Raw genomic sequence first — 7,654 nt, forward strand, 5'->3', positions numbered from 1 at the left:
CGTTACTAAGATAACAAATAACACCATTTGCCTATGACACGAGGTCGGGTGGAGAACGTAAGATTGTGTTAAAAAAAATACCACTGGGCCTCCCGAGTAGCGCAGTYGTCTAAGGCACTGCATCGTTGTTGCTAGATGTGCCTATAGAAATTCTGGGTTTGAGTCCAGGCTCTGTCGCAGCCGSCCGGGACRCGGAAACCCATGGGGCGGCGCACAATTGGCCCAGAGTCGTCCGGGTTAGGGGAGGGTTTTGCTGGCAGGGATGTCCTTGTCCCATCGCGCTCTAGCGACTCCTATYGCAGGCCGGGCGCATGCACGCTGACACGGTCGCCAAGTGTACTGTGTTTCCTCCGACACATTGGTGTGGCTGGCTTCTGGGTTAAGCGAGCAGTGTGGCTTGGTTAGGGGCGTGTTTCGGAGGACGCATGACTCTCGACCTTCGCCTCTCCCGAGTGCATACGGGYATTGCAGCGATGAGARAGGGACTGTWACTACCAATTAGATACAACGAAATTGGGMGAAAAAAGGGGTAAAAAGTTCAAAAATCAACACCACTTATTTTCTTTTCTTCCTCCAGGTGTTACATTACCTGACCCAGGTGAATTTCACCACTAGGCATGGTGAGAGGGTGTTCTTTGATGATCAGGGGGACCCATCGGCACGCTACGCCCTGGTCAACTGGCAGATGGATAACACAGGGTACATCTCGTTTGAGACCATCGGCTACTATGACGCCTCACAACCAGAGGGCCAGAAGTTTGAGATGAAGGAAGGTGTGAGTGCTGTCTGGGCAGACAATCAGTCTGAGGTGAAGACTTGTTAGGGAGAAGCATCTATTAATCATTCATCACAACTGTGTTCCTTTAAGAGTTTTGCATTAAAGTATACTGTATACTTGTGTGTGTTTTAAATATGAGTGATCCCTTGGCGTAAAGGGTGTSTGTGTGTTCCAGGTACCCAGGTCTATCTGCAGTGAGAGCTGTCTGCCAGGGACACGCAGGGCCTTCGTTAAGGGGAAACCTTTCTGTTGCTTTGACTGCATCGCCTGTGCAGACGGGGAGTTCAGCAACACCACAAGTGAGACCTCAGGACTCGTAGCTTTWACGCTAGCCTTCATCCTGTTCATGTTGGGAAAAATCTCAGCCAGCACTTTACTGGTCTATCTGAAGATGTACTCGCTGTACATAATCAAACTATTTATGCTTTCAGATGCAGTGACATGTACAACATGCCCCCCCGAGTACAAGTCAAATGAAGAGAGGAATAACTGTCATTTGAAAGGCATTGAATACCTCACCTTCAAGGAACTCATGGGTGTACTGTTGGTAGCATTTTCTGTGTTTGGTGGGTGTCTGACAATGACAATAGCACTGATATTCTTCAACTACAGAAAGACTCCCATCGTCAGGGCCAACAACTCTGAGCTGAGCTTCCTGCTGCTCTTCTCCTTGACACTGTGTTTTCTGTGCTCTCTTACTTTCATTGGCCGGCCCTCTGATTGGTCCTGTATGCTGCGTCACACAGCGTTTGGGATCACCTTCGTCCTCTGCATCTCTTGTGTTCTGGGGAAAACAATAGTGGTGTTGAATGGTTCCGGGCCTAAACTTCCAGCCAGTAATGTATGAAATGGTTGGGCTTTCCAAGCAGAGACTCAGTGTTCTGGCTTTCACTCTTATAAGGTCCTGAATCTGTGCTCTTTGGTTACAGTCTCCCTCCTCTTTCCCCTACAAGACACATGAAGACCTACAAGGAAAAGATCATTCTAGAGCTGTGATGTGGGTTCAGCTATTGGTTTCTGGTCTGTTGATTGGGGCTATATAGGACCTCCTGTGTCTCTCATTGTGCTTTGTGCTGGCTTTTCTGGCTCGGAAGCTGCCTGATAACTTCAATGAGGCCAAATTCATCACCTTCAGCATGCTCATATTCTGTGCAGTGTGGATCACCTTTATCCCAGCTTATGTCAGCACTCCTGGGAAGTTCACTGTAGCTGTGGAGATKTTTGCTATTCTGGCCTCTAGTTATGGAATGCTCTTRTGTATATTTCTCCCTAAATGCTACATCATTTTATGTAAACCAGAGAAAAACACCAAGAAACATATGATGTGTAAAACGTCATCAAAAGCACTTTGACTTTGTTACAACACCTTTTGAATATATTTTTACTTTAAAAGGTTTTGATTTTAGATGATATTGTTTATAAAGTCTTTTGTTTCATTTAATGTTTTTAGATAATATTACAGCTCATAAGTTGCATCTCATATCTTTATATCCTTATCTGTGTATTATGCAAGAAACTATTTGTTGATAATGGTTCCTCTGCTAATTTCTCAGAGATCTCTTCTCAACTGTGATAATAACCATTGAAACTCAGTGAAACTAATGAACTGTTGAAATCACATCTGACAGTTTATTTTAAAAGGTAAAATCACTTCACCAAAACAATGAACTCATCATGCTGCTTCTTTTTGTGRAACACTTAATTTTAAGGGGTCTTTATGTGTAATTACGCTGTAACAAGTAATGTGTTTAATTGTATAGTTACACTGAAATAACAATATTTAACTGGTGGRAACTGRAGTTTGTAATTACAGAGGTGTAACAACAAATGCTTGTTACCATGCATATTACAAATGGGCAATTGTCCATTTAATTTACCAATGTAGTGTTCAGTTTCTACTCAGCTGCATCRTATTCAGTAATAAGTGTCACAAGGTTGTAATATCTTGTGGACAAATGCGCTGGGTGTCCCAGATTACAGARGTTGAAGGTTCAATAGGCTCTCTTTAACTACCTGTGAAAGCGAACTCTTCAAAATATCTACTCAATGTTGTTGACAGCAATTRCKCCCCCCCCCAAAAAAAGTGTACCATCTGGGTTTACTAAAACAGATRGGATATAGATCCACCTTACTGACTACCGTCTACRGTATGGATGTCATCCCAGATTYRAATATTTTTTACTTTTAATTAATCTTACCCATTATGACAAGCTGAACCTCCTTGCCAACCAAGTGAGAGGATAAACCCACGACTACACCACATAATACATGTAATATCTGCGTAAGTACAATGTAATTACTAGGTGTTACACAGGCTTTCTTTATCGAGTTAAAATTAAGTGTTTTTCTATGTACTTATTAKTCATTACCAAGTGAAAATACCTACAAAAGATGAGCTTCTACTTCAGTCAACTTTATTGAAACATGTAAAAAAGACCTTACATTTCTTACAAAATTATAAGGATGTTTAATTAGATTTCAAACATAGATACAGTTGAAGTCGGAAGTTTACATAAACCTTAGCCAAATACATTTAAACTCCACGATTTTATCCACCCATTCCTGTATTAATCCTGCGTAAAAATTCCCTGTGTTTAGGTCAGTCAAGATCACCACTTTATTTTAGAATGTGAATGTCAGATAATAGTAGAGAGAATGATTTATTTCAGTTTAATTTCTTTCATTCACCATTCCCAGTGGGTCAGAAGTTTACATACACTCAATTAGTAGTTGGTTAACATTGCCTTTAAATTGTTTAACTTGGGTCAAACATTTCAGGTAGCCTCCAAAGCTTCCCACAATAATTTGGGGGAATTTTGGCCCATTCCTCCTGACAGGCCTGGTGTAACGGAGTCAGGTTTGTAGGCCTCTTTGCTAGCCACAATGGTTTTCTCAGTTGCTGCCCACAAATGTTCTATTTGGATTGAGGTCAGGCTTTGGACGGCCAATACCTTGACTTTGTTGTCCTTAAGCCATTTTTGCCACAACTTTGAAGTATGCTTGGGTCATTGTCCATTTGGATGACCCATTTGCGACCAACGTTTAACTTCCTGACTGATGTCTTGAGATGTTGCTTCAATATATCCACATAATTACCTGCCTCATGATGCCATCTATTTTGTGAAGTGCACAATCCCTCCTGCAGCAAACCCACCCCACAACATGACGCTGCACCCCTCCGTCGCTTCATGTTTTGGGATGGTGTTCCTTCGGCTTGCAAGTCTCCCCTTTTTCCTCCAAACATAACGATGGTCAGTATGGCCAAACAGTTCTATTTTTCTTTCATCAGACCAGAGGACATTTCTCCAAAAAGTATGATCTTTGTCCCCATGTGCAGTTGCAAACCATAGTCTGGACTTTTTATGGCAGTTTTGCAGCAGTGGCTTCGTCCTTGCTGAGCCGGCTTTCAGGTTATGTCGACAATAGGACTCGTTTTACTGTGGATATAGATACTTTTGTACCTGTTTCCTCTAGCATCTTTCAAAGGGTCTTTGCTGAGGTTCTGGATTGATTTGCACTTTCGCACCAAAAGTAGTTCATCTCTAGGAGACAGTACGAGTCCTCCTTCCTGAGCCATATGATGGCTACGTGGTCCCATGGTGTTTATACTTGCGTACTATTGTTTGTACAATGAACGTGGTACCTACATGCATTTGGAAATTACTCCCAGGATGAACCAGACTTGTGGAGGTCTACACTTTTTTTTCTGAGGTCTTGGCTGATTTCTTTTTGATTTTATCATGATGTCAAGCAAAGAGCCACTGAGTTTGAATGTAGGCCTTGAAATAAATCCACAGGTACACCTCCAATTGACTCAAATGATGTCAATTAGCTTATCAAAAGCTTCTAAAGCCATGAAATAATGTTTGCAAATTTTCCAAGCTGTGTAAAGGACAGTCAACTTAGTGTATGTAACATCTGACCCACTGGAATTGTGATACAGTGATTATAAGTGAAATAATCGTCTGTAAACAATTGTTGGAAAAAATGACTTGTCTCACACACAAAGTAGATGTCCTAACCAAATTGCCAAAACTATTTTTTGTTACAAGACAGTTGCGGAGTGTTGAAAAATATATATTTTTCTGACTACAACCTAAGTGTTGTAAACTTCCGACTTCAACTGTAATAAGCCTACTCAATCACATAAATCTGTAACCTAAAGTATGGTGAGTAGCCTAGATCAGTGGATTCCCAAACTGTTGGCATTTCTCGCATGGAATAGCCTTCATTTCTCAGAACAAGAATAGACTGACGAGTTTCAGAGCAAAGTTATTTGTTTCTGGCCATTTTGAGCCTGTAATGAACCCACAAATACTGATGCTCCAGATACTCAACTAGTCTAAGAAGGCCAGTTTTATTGCTTCTTTATCAGTACAACAGTTTTCAGCTGTGCTAACATAATTGCAAAAGGGTTTCTAATGATCAATTAGCCTTTTAAAATGATAAACTTGGATTAGCTAAACAACCTGCCATTGGAACACAGGAATGATGGTGCTGATAATGGCATTTGTAGCCTATCCATTAAAACTCTGCCGTTTCCAGCTACAATAGTAATTTACAACATTAACAATGTCTACACTGTATTTCTGATCAATTTGATGTTATTTTAATGGAACAAAAAAATGTGTCTTTCAAAAACAAAGAACATTTCTAAGTGACCCCAAACTTTTGACCGGTAGTGTATATATTTTTCAAAATCTTTGAATGCAAGAGAAACGCATACAATCAGATTGGAGTTTAGGTGTAAGTCAGATTTTGGCCACCAGATGGAAGCAGTGGGTGCAAAGTTACAGACTGAGCCAGTGAAGCATTACATTACCACACTGTAATTTTGCCTCAAGTCTGCCAGGAGTTTGCCCAAATGTGCCAAATTGGTCAATTGATACATTTTCAAGTACATAACTATAGAGAACATACAAAAATCCTATGATAATAAAAAAATGAAAGTTTACACACTCCCAGGAATGTCATACATCATGGATAATTAGCTTCCCTGCAGAAAAGACACGAACCTTCACACATCTAGATGGCCGGGCGGGGTGGGTGTGAGGCCAGAGACAGRAGGGGTTCAAACTGTAGAGCCCAGTTCCTACATTTGAATATAAAAATAGATTTTATCAAACAAAACCATGCTACATTTTATCTCTGGGACCCTCAGGATGACAAATCAGAGCAAGATTACTGAATGTAAGTACATTATTTAGGTGAATGTATCAAACCAGTTGCAGTGATAAAAGTGTTTTGTAGTTGTGCACTGTCCTCAAACAACAACATGGTATTTTTTCACTGTAATAGCTACTGTAAATTGGACACTGCAGTAAGATTAACAAGCATTTAAGCTTTCCGCCCATGTAAGACATGTCTATGTCCTGGAAAGTTGGCTGTTGTTGTAAACGTCATTCTAGTCAAATTAGTGCACATTAGCAACAACCGTCCCGGTTTAGGGACACCTATCCCGTAGAGGTTTTAAAAAGTTCCCCCTCAACCTGAGAAAAGCCCTATATTTTGGGGTTTTACATGTGTGTTCCATCACATGTCGGGGCGACAGGTAGCCTAGTGGTTAGAGTGTAGAGGTGGCAGGTAGCCTAGTGGTTAGAGTGTTGGACTAGTAACCGAAAGGTTGCAAGATCAAATCCCTGAGCTGGCAAGGTAAGAATATGTTGTTCTGCCCCTGAACAAGACAGTCAACCCACTGTTCCTAGGCTGTCATTGAAAATAAGAATTTGTTCTTAACTGACTTGCCTAGTTAAATAAAGGTGAAATAGGAAGTTGAGACCCTTCAGTTGAAAAGATCTCAGTGTCACTAACAGAACAAAATCGGGTTAGAGCAGGAAGCATTTTCACCCTTTCACCTCAGTTGTACTATATAACTTTGATGTAATTATAGTTTTTTAAATCTTTCCCCCAAAGGCATTAATTCCTTTCCAATTAGACAGATTACGTGTAACACTGTAAGTATTTCCTACAAAATATAATTTCCTTTAACAAGAAGCATGCGGTCGAAATCTTACATTCAAGGGAGGGACTATGAACATTTTTCACCCGGACATTGTCATCCAAAAGACTGCTGGTCTCACGGTAATTGACCGTTAATTAACACGTTTAGCATCTCCACATACAAGACGCTGCTGCCGGCTTTAGATTATCTACATTTAAAAAGTATAATAAATCAATTGAATATACACCATTATAATAAATCTTATATTTATTTTAGGCAGGTCTAAAGAAACACGAAGAAATCGCATTTCAGAAGTACAGAATATGAGTTGGCCAACTGTAAGCCTATGTTATCTGGCTATGCTCCATGCCATAGGCTGTAGGCTTGTTCATTTAGCTGACAAGATATGCTTGGGAGTCCTGTGCCATTAATTTATTTGATCTGATTGTAAAGTATGAAGAATATATTGTAATTGAACTTTGTTTTTAGCTATTTGACAACTTTAGTTGTGAATGATACACAACTTAGAATGTCTTAGAAATCAGAACATATACATTGCATTAGGAAACTTTATAGACCCCTTGACTTTTCCCACATTTTGTTACATTACAGCCTGGTTCTCAAATTAATTAAATTGTTTTTCGTCCCCTCATCAATCTACACGCAATACACTACAATGACAAAGCGAAAACAGGTTTTAAGAATTTTTTGTCAAATTTATAAAAAATAAAAAACAGAATTACCTTATTTACATAAGTATTCATACCCTTTGCTATTAGACTCGAAATTGATCATCCTTGAGATGTTTCTACAACTTGATTGGAGTCTACCTGTGGTAAATTCAATTGATTGGACATGATTTGGAAAGGCACACACCTGTCTACATAAGATCCCACAGTTGACGGTGCATGTCAGAGCAAAAACCAAACCATGAG

At 40.1% G+C, this 7,654-nt stretch overlaps 1 pseudogene; it reads left to right on the top strand.

Annotated features, from left to right (window-relative positions):
* Positions 1-2,512, top strand: part of LOC112074213 (extracellular calcium-sensing receptor-like) — a 4,094-nt pseudogene extending 1,582 nt beyond the window's left edge.
* Positions 2,513-7,654: the final 5,142 nt, after the last annotated feature.

This window comes from Salvelinus sp. IW2-2015, unplaced genomic scaffold (assembly GCF_002910315.2).
Source record: "Salvelinus sp. IW2-2015 unplaced genomic scaffold, ASM291031v2 Un_scaffold2537, whole genome shotgun sequence".
In the NCBI taxonomy this organism is placed as follows: Eukaryota; Metazoa; Chordata; class Actinopteri; order Salmoniformes; family Salmonidae; genus Salvelinus; species Salvelinus sp. IW2-2015.